Source organism: Hippopotamus amphibius, chromosome 1 (genome assembly GCF_030028045.1).
Source record: "Hippopotamus amphibius kiboko isolate mHipAmp2 chromosome 1, mHipAmp2.hap2, whole genome shotgun sequence".
Taxonomy (NCBI): Eukaryota; Metazoa; Chordata; class Mammalia; order Artiodactyla; family Hippopotamidae; genus Hippopotamus; species Hippopotamus amphibius.
In genome coordinates this window covers 159,725,074-159,738,229 of record NC_080186.1, presented here as the reverse complement: position 1 = coordinate 159,738,229, position 13,156 = coordinate 159,725,074, and positions in this window count along the sequence as shown.

The window sequence follows — 13,156 nt, the reverse complement described above, 5'->3', positions numbered from 1 at the left end:
GTTTGGTCTTTGCCACTTGCATCCAAAAGTGCCCACGGGACACCAAGCACCACCTCCTCACCCCTCATCTGGTGTGCCCCTCCCTCTGCATGTGGGGGGCTTAGATGAGGACAGAAGAAAATGTCCAGCCTAGAATCGGAGCCCCTCAGCTCCTTTAACTGCACCACACTTACTGCAAATTTTATTTATTTGTTTGTTTACCTGTTTACTTTATCATCCCGTCCCTTGGGGAAATATAAAGTTCCATTCTGTCTTTTTTAACATGGTATCCCTAGTGCTTGGAATATAGTAGGTGTTCATTTATTCATTTGAATGAATGAATGAATGAGTGAAGAAATCAGGCTTGAAATCAGGCCACTGTAGACCCCTTACAAGGTCACAGTTGCGGCAGAAAGATCTTGGTGCCAGACACTGAGTCCCAGATGTTTGAAATTTGTGTGTCCAAGCTCTCTGTGCATCGCTTGAGTGGGGGCAAGGCTGAATAACACAATCAGTGCTTCATAAACCGCCGATAAAGAGCCAGAGGCTGGGTATGATAAATGGGCTCTTGGGAGGAGAAGTTCAATGCAGATTACAAAGGTTTCCAATAGGACTAGGGAACTGAAAGGCAGCTGTAATTAGAAAGCGTAGGCATTCAAAACTGCCTGGAGGTCAGAGGGGCTGGGCTGGCAGGCTGGGGAGCTTGGGCAGGAAATGGACATGGAGGCACTGCCGTTCTGGGCTGACATAATTGGATGGAGATCAGCAGCGAGTTGCCATGGCAGCAGCCAATCCAAGGGGCTGCTTCTGTGGCATGGAGTCAAGGTTTCTAAAGAGGGGGCTAAAAAAGCTGCCTTTGTTCCCACTCTGAGCGAGTTGCCGTCAGATCCCTGTGGGGGTGATGCGCTTGCAGCCTGAGCTAACGAGTGCTGGCCACAGGGGCCAGGATGGGGCCACGTGAGGACCCAAGGGGGCTGGCTGGGGCTGGGGAAGCTCACTATGGTCATTTCCTGTAGCTGCTGGTACCTCCCAGTATAGAGCCGTGGCCAGTGGCTTAGCTTTCAGCATGTGAGAGTGCAGGGTTCGCATCGCAGTTTGGGCCCTTAGCAGCTGTGTGACCCCAGGAATGAGGGAACCTCAGTTTCCTTACATATAAAGAGGGACTATGATACCTTTTCTCCAGAGCAGTTGTGAGGATTGAGAGAAGTGATGCATGTCACACACTCAGTGAGTGGTAGATACTATTGTCATTCTTTTGACAAATGACACAAACTGCTTCTCAGCAGCTTCCCCAAAGGGCGTTTAGCTTCTGGGGAGTAAAAGCCAGGTTTTGCTTCTTTAGGGATACCAAAAAGGCAGCCAACAGAGCCTCAAAAACTCCAGGAGGTGACCAGTTAGACTAACAAAGTGGTATTTAAAAAGAAAACATTCTTAAGGCAGTCTTGAGAGCCACAAGCCATCAGAGAGCCCTTGTCCTTTGTTCTTCTGGCCAATTTGTGGGCCTGGACAGGCTACAAAGATGAGGCCATCCCTCCCCTCGCCTTCCACAGCGGGAGAGGGAACACAGAGGAGAAGGCTCTGAAGAGAGGGCTTCCTCCGATGTTCAAGGGAGGTGGGGGTGAGGGGCAAAGGAGGTGCTTTGCTTAGAGACCAGGACAGACCGGAGGCAGACAGAGCCAGGGCATGACTGTGGACCGACCCTCCTCCTTCTCGCCCTCCCCAGAAGACGTGCTGGGAGATGCAGACATCCCTGTTTGGACTCTGGCACAGTCCTCGGTTGCTATGGCAACTCAGTGGGCTCTCTGGTGGGTGGAGGAAGGCAGCCGCTGTGTGGAAATCAGCATTGGAGGCAGCAGCTCTGCCCTTCCACTGCGGCAGTCAAGGTGTTTCTGAGTGATGGGGAGCCGTTCCCTCTCCCACCTCAGGGAGCCTCAGAAGACCCCTGAGACTTCAGGGCTGTCACTCCTGGCTCCGATCTGTACCCGTCTCACGGTGAGGAATCAGGCTCCTGTGTGCAGAGAGAGCCCCGCGAGGACCCTCCCTTGGAATGTCTCCTCAGACCACACGTTCTCCTGGAGGTTTCATCCTTCATTTTCCTGGTTGATGTATTCGTTCATCTGTTTGCTCATTCCCTCATTAAGTATATACTGTGTGCCTGCTGTGCCGGGGTGGGGGCGGGGGGGGACAGGACAGCGAACCAGACAGAGCACCTGCCCTCAGGGAGCTCACAGTTTTGTGGGGAGAAGACAGTGACAAATGAGTAGAGAGAGACTCTCAAGGTACTCTGTATAGACAGAGCAGGATGATATAGAGAAATTGGAGGGGGTGGGCTGATCTAGAGTGGGTGGTCAGGGAAGGTCTTTCTGCGCCAATATTGGCAAGCTGAGAAGCGGCCAAGGAGTTGCCACAGGTGTGAGGAGTGTTCCAGGGACACAGATTTGGAGGAGGAGGAAGGAAACAGGTTGTGAGGGCAGTCGGGGCTGGAGCTGGAGAGGCAGCAGCCAGATCACAGCCTCGTGTCATGGAATGTGAATTTTACTCTAAAGGCAACAGGAAGCACTGATGGGTTTTAAGCAGGAGAGGGAGGTGATCTGACTTATGTTTTTAAATGGCTCTGCTAGGCTGCTAGACCATGGACTGCAGGAAAGCAAGAGCAGAAACAGGGGGTCCAGCAGGGAGATGGCTACAGGTGCGCTGGTGCCTGGACCTGGCCAAGGGGCCGGGGCGGTGCATAGAGAATTTGCAGGTAACCCCAACAGGGCTTGCTGGGGGAAAGACAGGGGGACATAAGAGAATCGTGAACTCCCGGATAACGCCCAAGGATCTGCCTTGATCTCCTGGGTGGGTGTAGGTGCCCTCCTTGAAGGGAGGGGTAGCAGAGGACTAAGGGGCGGGGTTGCACCGAATCTCTGCCTTGTGGCCTGGAGGAAGGGCATTTAAGTTGGTCAAGAACCTCCTTTCCCATTCACCATGAAACCCGAGAACTATCGCATTTCACAAGCAACATCTCTAAGGAGCTAAGCTGAAAGGAAGCTTTCCTACAACACACTAATGGGGAAGAAAGTAATATTTAAAAAGCCAACCGCCAGATGTCCTAGGTGGTGGCAGAACTTAGGTCCATAACAGCTCTTTTGAGCAGCAAGGGCCTTGATGGGTCATTTCCCAGAGTGAGAGGTGGTATCATCATGGATGCCTAGAACTAACGTACCAGGGACTGTGCTAAGCGCTTTAGCATAGTCCCTGGTACATTCTGGTGTAACCCCTGTCACAGCTTAAGAAACTGGAGCTGAGAGAGTCTGAGTACCATGCCGAAGGCCATGCAGGCAGCGGTAGCAAAGCCTGGATGTGGACAGATGGGGCCTGTCAGCCACTCCACAAGACCAACAGAGGTCAACTGCTGGGCTGAATGAGAAGAAGGCAATAGAAATTGAGAAGCTGTTCTCTGGACAGTGAAATTGGAAGAAATCTGTGGAGATGGCAGAGGGCCCTTGGGAAAGGGGAGGTGACCTGGCAAGTTGCCATGAGGCCAGGGCCTGAGAAGTTCAGCCAGTAGCTCCTCCCAGGGTGCTGTAGTCAAGGAGTTGTTCAGAAGAGTGATGCCTGCTATTCGTTGTAGTGTTTCCTGTTCGGCACTGTGCTGTGACCCCTCTCCTTTACCCACAAACTGCAGAAAAATGTTGGTGTTTGGGAGAACTAAAGAAGGAATAGCAGCGATGATGTGTATGGAGAGATGTGTGAGAACAGAGGGGCCAGTAGCAGGTACAGGGACAGGAAGTGACCAGGGACACATAAGCAACCCTGGAATCCACGGAAATCCTGGGAGTGGAGATGGCCTTGCCATAGGCTGTGAAATAGGAGAAGCGGCCACTTTATTTGATGGTTGAAGGAAAGGGTACTCTCTGAAGGCTGGAAGACTTGGGAAATCAGGCTACTCGTGATTTTGTTACATCACAAACGGAGGAGCCGAGCATCTCCAGAGAGAAGCCCAGTGGAATGCAGACTCCCATCTGGGTCAGTACAATGAGTCATCGGCAGTTTGCTCATAGGGTCTGGTGATGGCAGCCTCCTGAAGTCTGTGTTAGAGCACATACCAACTTTTTCTCTCCATCACTCCACCTGAAGTCCTCTCTCTCTCCCTTCAGAGTTGCCACATTGCTTTGTTCAGCTAGAGAATGGGAAGGAAGAGGGGCGGAGGCCAGAGGAGGGAAAGGTGAGGAGGGGGCTGCTCTGCTGACAAGTCCTTGATGCTCCCCGTTCCCCACCCCCAGTCCCTGACGACAGTGCAAGTGGTGCTTTGTTTGTCAGAGTCTGTATTATCCTGTAGATGTACATGCCTCTTTTTTGCTTGTGAACACTATATCAGTTTTAGGCCATTATTTCCAAGCGTACATACACAGCAGTCCTGTCTAACCACGTCGCTGCCTAGTGGAGATCCCTGAACTTTCTTTTTGGAGGGTAATTTGGGAGTATCTCTTAAAATTTTTAATGTATATATGCTTTATCTCAAAAATTCCTCTTCTTTTTTTTTGGAGAAATTATTTTTACCTGTGCATAGTTTTCACATATAGCCTTGGATATAAGAACAAAAAATCAGAAACAACCTACATGTTCATACAGAGGAAATTCCTTCCAGAAACAATGATACACCCAGAGGGTGGAATCAGAACGTGGTGGTTACAGAGAACCAAGTAGATCTGCATACTCTGAAAGGGAAATGAGGCCAAGACAAAATGTTAAATGAGAAAAGCATGTTGTAGAATAATACATAGAATATGATCCCATGTAGGAAAACAACAAAAACAACCTTTCCCATGAAACAAAAGGCTCAGAATACACAAAATACCAAATTGGCTACAGTGGATACTTCTGAGTGGAGAGTAGATATTGTTTGACCTTTTTTTCCAGCAGAAATATATTTGTGTTGTGGGGTCCAGAGTTGGCCACTCCCAAATGTGCCTCAATGGCATATTGATTAAAGTGACTTAAGAAACAGCCACAGCAAGAGGGACACCCTGACTTTCCTTTCTGTCTCCCTGAAAGCAGGAAATCAATCTCTCACGTGACAGATGCACTCCCTGCATCTGGAGGTAGAAGGATGCCCTTATCGCCAAAGATAGGAATTTGGGCCAAGAAGCCTATATAAACAAACCTTGTTATTTCTTTAATTTACTGCCCCAAGCCCAAACTCTGTTTAGTATCTTCACTAATTGATCACCCCAAACCTCGTTTCTTTGTCCTGTCAATTCCTCACAAATTTATTGTTTCTTTGTCTAAAAAGGATAAAAGCTGCCTGCTCTGGCCACTTCTTAGATCCCATTTCTCTGGGACCTCCATGTGCATGAGTTGAAATTTCTTTTTCTCCTGTTTTGTGTCAATTTTATTATTAGTCCAGCCACAAGAACTCAAGAGGAGTACAAGAGGAAATTTCCCCCTCCCCAACAGTGCAATTCCTATGTAATTAAAAATGATGAAAATCTCTAAAAATAAACAAGTGTCCCTGAGTGTCATGCAAAGGAGGGCTGGCACTGGCTGTCTTAGGTAATGACTCAGTTTCTCCTAATGCACCTCAGAATGCCCTTTCATTGATCCAGAAATCACCTGGGGCTGTGATAGAGCATCTCCACAGGTATGTTGTGTCTTAATTTCCTATCAGAGCTTTTAGGATAATAAAACGCTCATTTATTATTATTTTACACTGTAGTTGGTTTATACCACACGATCGAAGTTTTCAAAACATAGCTGGAAATGCTTCCTGTTGTTGCCTGCCTGGGAAGCATATTGTGTACCCAGCCACTCTAATGCCTCTGTGGAGTGAGGCAGGACCTACATAAATATACGTGGATAAGTACATATACCCTGCTGTGTATCAAATGGAGCCTGTACTACTGTAATGTCCCAGTTTAAGTATCATAAACCACCCTCCCTTACAAGAGTGTACGTGCGTACACATGCACACACGTGTGCATACACACTGTCTCACAAGTAAGTGCTCTTCCCACTGGATACTAAGGACAACCGGAAGCTGTTAAAGGGTTTTGAGCAAAGGAGTGACCCAGTCAGATTTTCATGATTAAAAGATCTCTGCCTGCAGTGCAGAAAATGGAAGGCGTTGCAGTGAGGCCCGAGTGGGTGAGAGGAGAAGAGGTGGGAGGGGAGGCTGCCGCTGTGGTCCAGGCTGGAAGGGATGGTGGCGATGATGAGTGGGGTGAGCATGGTGAGATAACAAATGTGCCTGGTCATTCGTATCGCCTTATGTGGGGACTCCCTGTGACCACCCTGTGTCAGCCCTTTGCTGCTCCGCCCCACACTGCAGTCCAAGCAGAGATGACAGGCTCTCCTTAGGAACAGCTGAGGAGAGAGGAGGAAGGTCACACTCAGCTTGCCTCAGCTCAGGAAGTGAGGGGAAACGTGAGTCCTGCTGGAGCCCTGAGTGCCTCAGGACTGCAGACCTCTAATGCGTCCCTGACAAAGGGGCTTGTGGAAATGATATGCAGGAGAAGGCGGAGTGAGACATGATTTCACACAGAGGGGCAGAACCATCCCCCTTTTCCTTGCATTTATTTCAGTTCAGCTCAGCTCTCTGCTTCAGAAGACGAGCTCTGATGGAGCTGCAGAGCCAGAGACGGGAGAGACCTCAGCCTGAGTAAGAGGGAGGAGCCTGGGGCTTAGCACTCAGTCTCTTTGGACCTCAGTTTTTGCATCTGTAAATTTGGTGATTATCATCCCTCTTGTGGAACTTTATGTGAACAGATTACTAAGTGCTGTTCTTGTCACACAGAAAGCCACAGTCTCATAAGGTGGTGATGGTTCAGGCCATGTTCCAGGTGCCACTTTGATGAGTGAGGAGGAAGGTGAGTGGGGGGGGGGGGGGCTCTAGACCTCTCCCTTCCGTGTTGAAGGAGGGCAGCCCCACTCTTTAAAATATGGGAATGTTGGGACTTCCCTGGTGGTCAGGTGGTTAAGACTCCACACTTCCACTGCAGGGGTCACAGGTTCAATCCCTGGTCAGGAAACTAAGATCCCACCTGCCATATGACACGGCCCCAAAATTTTTTTTTTAAATTGGAATGTTGAGTAAGATTTCATCTGCACAAAGCATTCTGCTGCTAAAACAGTTTCAAAACCTCTATTATAGAGCTTTCCTCACTGGGTAATTCAGGTATCTGACCTGAACCCAAGGATGGCAAACAAATCAACTACCACATCTGAATTCTTTGCCTGTGACAGACATCACTGATGAATCACAGGCCTTCTCTTGCTGAACCTTAATAAAGCTTCAGGATTATTTGTAACATAACACTTCTAGCAGCCAGTCCCACAGTGGGCAGATGAGGTGAAATAAATTTTCCACTCTTTTGACTTCACTATATGTAGATCTTGGGTGTTCAGTTGAATTGAGGACAAGAGCTGCCCTAAAATTTCATTTGGATAAAGAAGTTTAAAACTTCTTTGAAATCTTTGCTTTTGTCTTAGTTAACTTGGGCTGCTATATAGCTGCTTAGTCAAACTGATCAAGAGGCCACAGGCTGGGTGACTTCAACAACAAAGATTTCTCATAGTTCTGGAGGCTGCAAGTCTGAGACCAGGGTGCCAGGATGGTATGGTTTTGGTGAGGGCTCTAGTCTTGGTTTACAGATGGCACCTTCTTGCTGTAGTGTCATATGGCAGAGAATGATGTCTCTCTCATGATTCTTCTTGTAAGGGCACTAATGCCATTCATGAGAGCTCCACCCACATGACCTAATTACTTCCCAAAGCCCCGAGACCGCCAAATACCACCTCACTGGGGAGCAGAGCTTCAACATATGAATTGCAGGGGGAGGGAGGGGACAGAAACATTCAGTCTGTAGTAGCTTGCAGACCTTGTTTTACCAATGTGTATATTAGAAAATAAGATCAGTTATTTTTGGTGAGTTACAGACTGCCCTTCATCCTAGTGTGCCCCACCCTCCTCTCGTTTTACCTGTGCAAATCATACTTATCCTTTAAATCCTAATTCAGATGATACCTAGTTACCTCCTCCATGAAGCTGAATTTTCTTCTCTGATGTTTCCACAGCATTCTATCTGCTTTGCTGGTATTTCATTTCTTGTTGTATTGGTTTTTTCTATAAATGCTTTATGTTTCCGTCTAGACAGTGAGCACCATCTTCTTACACATTTGTATTGCTCCAGAGTAGCCCAGGAGTTACTCAACAAATATTTGCTGAAAGAGTGAATCAACATAAGAAAATCTGAATACCAGCCCAAAAGGCTATTTCATTTTGTTAAACTATAAACTGATGCGTCCTTGGGCTCTGTTGGTGAATTGAAAGTAGTTGCTAAAATGTAAACTCCAGGAAGACAGGTGATCTTTGTTTTGTTCATGCTTCACTGATGTCTAGAACAGCACCTGGCATACAGTAGGCCCTCAATTTATTTTAGTTGATTGAATAAAAGAATGAATGAACAAACAAATTGTGTTTCGAGAAAATACTGTAGCCTGGCAATGACTTCTCTCTTGTTTATCTTACATGATGTAAGGCATTAAGTGATTAACAGGGTCTAGCCACTTTTGAGACCAGCTGGACAATTGCCTGGTTATTTGTATGGAAACTTGCACATTTCACATTTTTCCAAATAGTTAGGAGTTGGGGAGCTGCTCCTGTCTTCTGAGACAGACTGCAGTCTTCCTATGAAATGTGTCTCTCTCTCTCTAAACTCGCTTCCATTAAAAAAAAAAAAAAAAGAAAAGAGTTGTGGGAGGGAGGGGTGTTATGTAAGGGACATGTGACTTCCACCTCTAACTGGGAATTTATTTACTCTTGTCTTGTGGAAATCCGAGTAGATAAGGTCCTTTATAAGATGAAAATATTCTGCATATTTTTCAATTTATATTTGTTATCAAAATAGCTCCTGAGGGACTTCCCCCTGCTGGTCCAGTGATTAAGACTCCATGCTCCCAATTCAGGGGGCCTGGGTTCGATCCCTGGTCGGAAAACTAGATCCTGTGTGCTGCAACTAAGACCCGGTGCAGCCAAACAAGAAAATAAAAAAAAAAAAAAAAAAAAAAAAAGCTCCTGAAAATCCTGCTATTTACCCTGTGTTTGGCAAATAAAATTTCCATCTTCTAGGGTCATCCTTCCGAGAGAGCTACTGTCAGATTTTCAGTTTCTCTTTGCTCTGAGAAATTGTTTGATCGTTTGCTATCAACCAAGATTGTTCGATAGTTTGCTGGTTTGCTTTGCTGCTGGTTGTGTTCTTACTGATGGAGAAATCGACGTTCAGACCGATGTGGTAACGTTCCCGATCGTTAGGCAAAAATCTTGATATCAGAGTGGTGGTGTTTTAGAGCCTGATATTTGTAATCCACTGTCTGCCACATAGTAGGTGCTTGAGTAAACATCAAATCTTTGCATTTAGTCATTCAACAAATGTTGATCCATTGCAGGCCCTGCACCTGAAGTTACCAACATTAAATTCAGATTCTGAGAATATGACTGGTGCTGTCTCTCAGAGTCGAGTTGGCTATTGAATGTGGGCATGCTGTTTTTTGCTTGCCTGGCCTAATACTGCCATATGGTTCAATGCAAGCCCTAAAACTAAATAAAGAGAGCTTAATCTTCCTTTACTATTTGTCATCAGCAGGTCTCAGTGCTGTGCTAAAAAGGACAGAGTAGAGATTTTATTGGGCCCTTCGCCTTTTCAAACTAGTGTATAGCCATTAACTAGTTAATCCAAATCGGCCCTCAGGGAGGCCTGGCAGAGCCATTATCTTTAAGTCTCTGAGAGCCAGGTGGCTTTGCTGTAGGCCGCACAGAGTAAGGTCAGAGGTGGTTTACAATGGTGGCGGACCGGAGTCTGGCCCTTCTTTACCAGGATTGGTCAACTACCCTCTCCCCAGGCGTTGGCACCCCGTCTTTATTTTTCCCATGGAAGAGAAACTTCATTTTGCCACCTTTCAGCCCTGCCCACTGGTGACCTCATTCCCACTGTCCTCTCTTCTCAGACACCCTGCCTCAAAGATGCCTTTTGGTGAAAGTGCTGGCCCTTGAAATAGAAGGCCCTTGATGGCCTCTATTTCAAGAATCATGCCAGATTGCTGTGTAGACATCACAGCTAAAGCCTTAGACTCAGGCAACTTGGGTTCAAATCTTGGCTTTATTGCTTTGTAACCATGTGACTTCAGACAAGGCATTTAACTTTTCCTCTGCTGGAAAGTGGGGGTGTGTTAATATTAGTACTTACCTATAGTGATCTTGCAAAAATCAAATGGCATTGTGTCTGTAACCACTTAGCATACCGCCTGGTATATGACAAGTGCTCGATGTAGAGTAGCTATCAAATTATTAGACCACCATGACAGATTGCCTCCAGACAGAGAAATAAGACTTCTAAATCAGTCACATCTGGTCTTTTCAACAAAATGCACCTGAAAAAATCTATAGACAGACAAGAAACCAACCTGTCAAAGTGACATGGAGCAGATCTGACCGATATACGTATGTGTTGGCTAAAACTTGGGGGAAATATGTATGTAATGAAAAAGGAGTATACCTTATGGTGCCTAGATATAGCAAATTGAAGAGAAAGCAGACACACTTTGGAGAGATGCATTTATTACCTTTGGGAGGCCAAGCTGAAGTACAGCTGAGCAACCGGTATTTTGACATTTATCTGTTTTCCTGATGCTTTATGGCCTCTATCTAAAACCAGTCTAATGACCTTCCTACCAAGGCTGAACAATTTGCTGATGGAGCTGCAGGTTGCTGTGGGCCTTTTGTGTGTGTGTGTTTGAGTGGCTTTAATTTCATTTCTGGAATAAAGGAAGTGCAAAGACATTAACTCTGAATCCATCAAAGAAAGAACTCTGTGTAATTGCAATTTGGCAGCAAATGTGCTTGTGCTGTGTGCACTCTGAAAGCCAGTGATGATTAATCCTGCATATTTATCAGAGCCCAAGAGCAGACACGCAATCATGATAACCACGGAAAGCAAGAGAAGATTGTGCTTGATCACTACAGCCTTGGGCTGGCTGTGATGGACACAAGTAGCAGCATCCACCAGATCTCAGCCAAGAAATCTAGACCTGCATGTCCACTGTGGTAGCCACCAGCCAGGTGAATTGAGATATGCCGGAAGTATAAAACAGGCACTGGATTTCAAAGACTTAGTATATAACAAAGAATGCAAATATCTTTGTATTGTATATGTTAAAGTAATCATATCTGAGGTATGTTGGGGTAAATCAAATATATTATTTAAATTAATCTCATCCGCTTCTTTGTACTTCTTTAATGTGTCTGCTAGAAATTTTAAATAGCATATGTGGTTTACATTTATGTCTGGCATTCTATTTCTCTTGGACAGTGAGTGCTGCTGTACAGATGAGGCAGACAGCTCTTGGGTTTGCCCCCTGACGCACAATGATCTCCCCTTTTCAGGTGACTACCTGTGTCTTGATCTCAGGATTGAGTGGCCTCCCAGGAGGCCTGGTGCTGTTTTTTGACCAAGGATAGACACCTGACTCAAGTCTGTCAATCAGAGAGCTTCCTGGGAAGCTGGGCTAGGAACTAATGGTTGGAACTGTACCACGTAACATGAGTGGTGGTGGTTTTCTGCCCCATGGGTCAGAAAAGCAGATGGAGCTGATCTTCCAAGAGGAAGATAAGAATGCAGCACATGTATGGGCTAGAGAGGTGGATGAAGCTTGAGGAGCCTGTTGGTGTTTGGGTCTCTGGTTGCAATGCAAGTTTAGCCCAGCTGGATGCTCATCCTTGGGTCCTGTCATCCTGGATTCTCATCACAAATGTCAACTTTTTTCACTCCATCTAACTCAGTGGGTTTCTGACTACCAAAAGAGTCTGAATAAGTTGTACTTCAAATCTACTTTTTCTTAAGATGTAATTTAATTTTATTATTTCTTATTGAAGTATAATTGATTAACAATGTTGTGTTAATTTCTGCTCCACAGCACAGTGATTCAGTTATACATATATATAATTCTTATTGTATATTCTTTTCCATTATGGTTTATTGCAGGATATTGAATATAGTTCCCTGTGCTCTACAGTAGGATTTTGTTGTCTATCTATTCTATATATAACAGTTTGTATCTGCTAATACCAACCCCCAACTCCATCCCCCCCCCCCGCCCCCGGCAACCACATGTCTGTTCTCTATGTGAGTCCATCTCCGTTTCATAGATCAGTTCATTTGTGTCGTATTTTAGATTCCACATGTGATATTATATATTTGTCTTTCTTTTTCTGACTTACTTCACGTAGTATGATAATCTCTAGGTCCATACATGTTGCTGCAAATGGCATTATTTCATTCTTTTTTATGACTGAGCAGTATTCCAGTGTGTATATGTGTCATACCTTCTTTATCCATTCATCTGTCGATGGACATTTTAGGTTGCTTCCATGTCTTTGCTATTGTGAACAGTGCTGCTATGAGCATAGGGCTGCATGTATCTTTTCTAATTAGAGTTTTGTCTGGGTGTTTGCCCAGGAGTGGGATTGCTGGATCATATGGTGACTCTATTTTTAGCTTTTTAAGGAACCTCCATACTGCTTTCCAGAGTGGCTGCACCAATTTACATTCCCACCAACAGTGTAGGAGGGCTCCCTTTTCTCCACACCCTCTCCAGCATTTGTTATTTGTAGCCTTTTTGGGGAGAGGGTGGGGGGCGTGAGGGGGGCGCTTTGCTGTGTGGCCTGCAGGATCTTAGTTCCCTGACCAGGTGTTGAACGCGGGCCACAGCAGTGAAAGAGCCGAATCCTAACCGCTGGACCGCCAGGGAATTCTGCAGATCTTTATTGGAGTACAATTGCTTTGTAGGCTTTTTTAGTGATGGCCATTCTGACTGGTGTGAGGTGGTACCTCATTGTAGTTTTGATTTGCATTTCTCTAATAATTAGCAATTATGAGCATCTTTTCATGTGCCTGTTGGTCATCTGTATGTCTGCTTTGGACAAATGTCTATTTATTTAAGTCTTCTGCCCACTTTTCAATTGAGTTGTTTGTTTTTTTGTTATCAAGTTATCTGAGCTGTTTGTATATTTTAGAAATTAAGACCTTGCCAGTCACATCATTTGCAAATATTTTCTCCCAGTCCATAGGTTGTCTTTTCATTTTGTTTATGGTTTCCTTTGCTGTGCAAAAGCTTGTAAGTTTGATTAGGTCCCATTTCT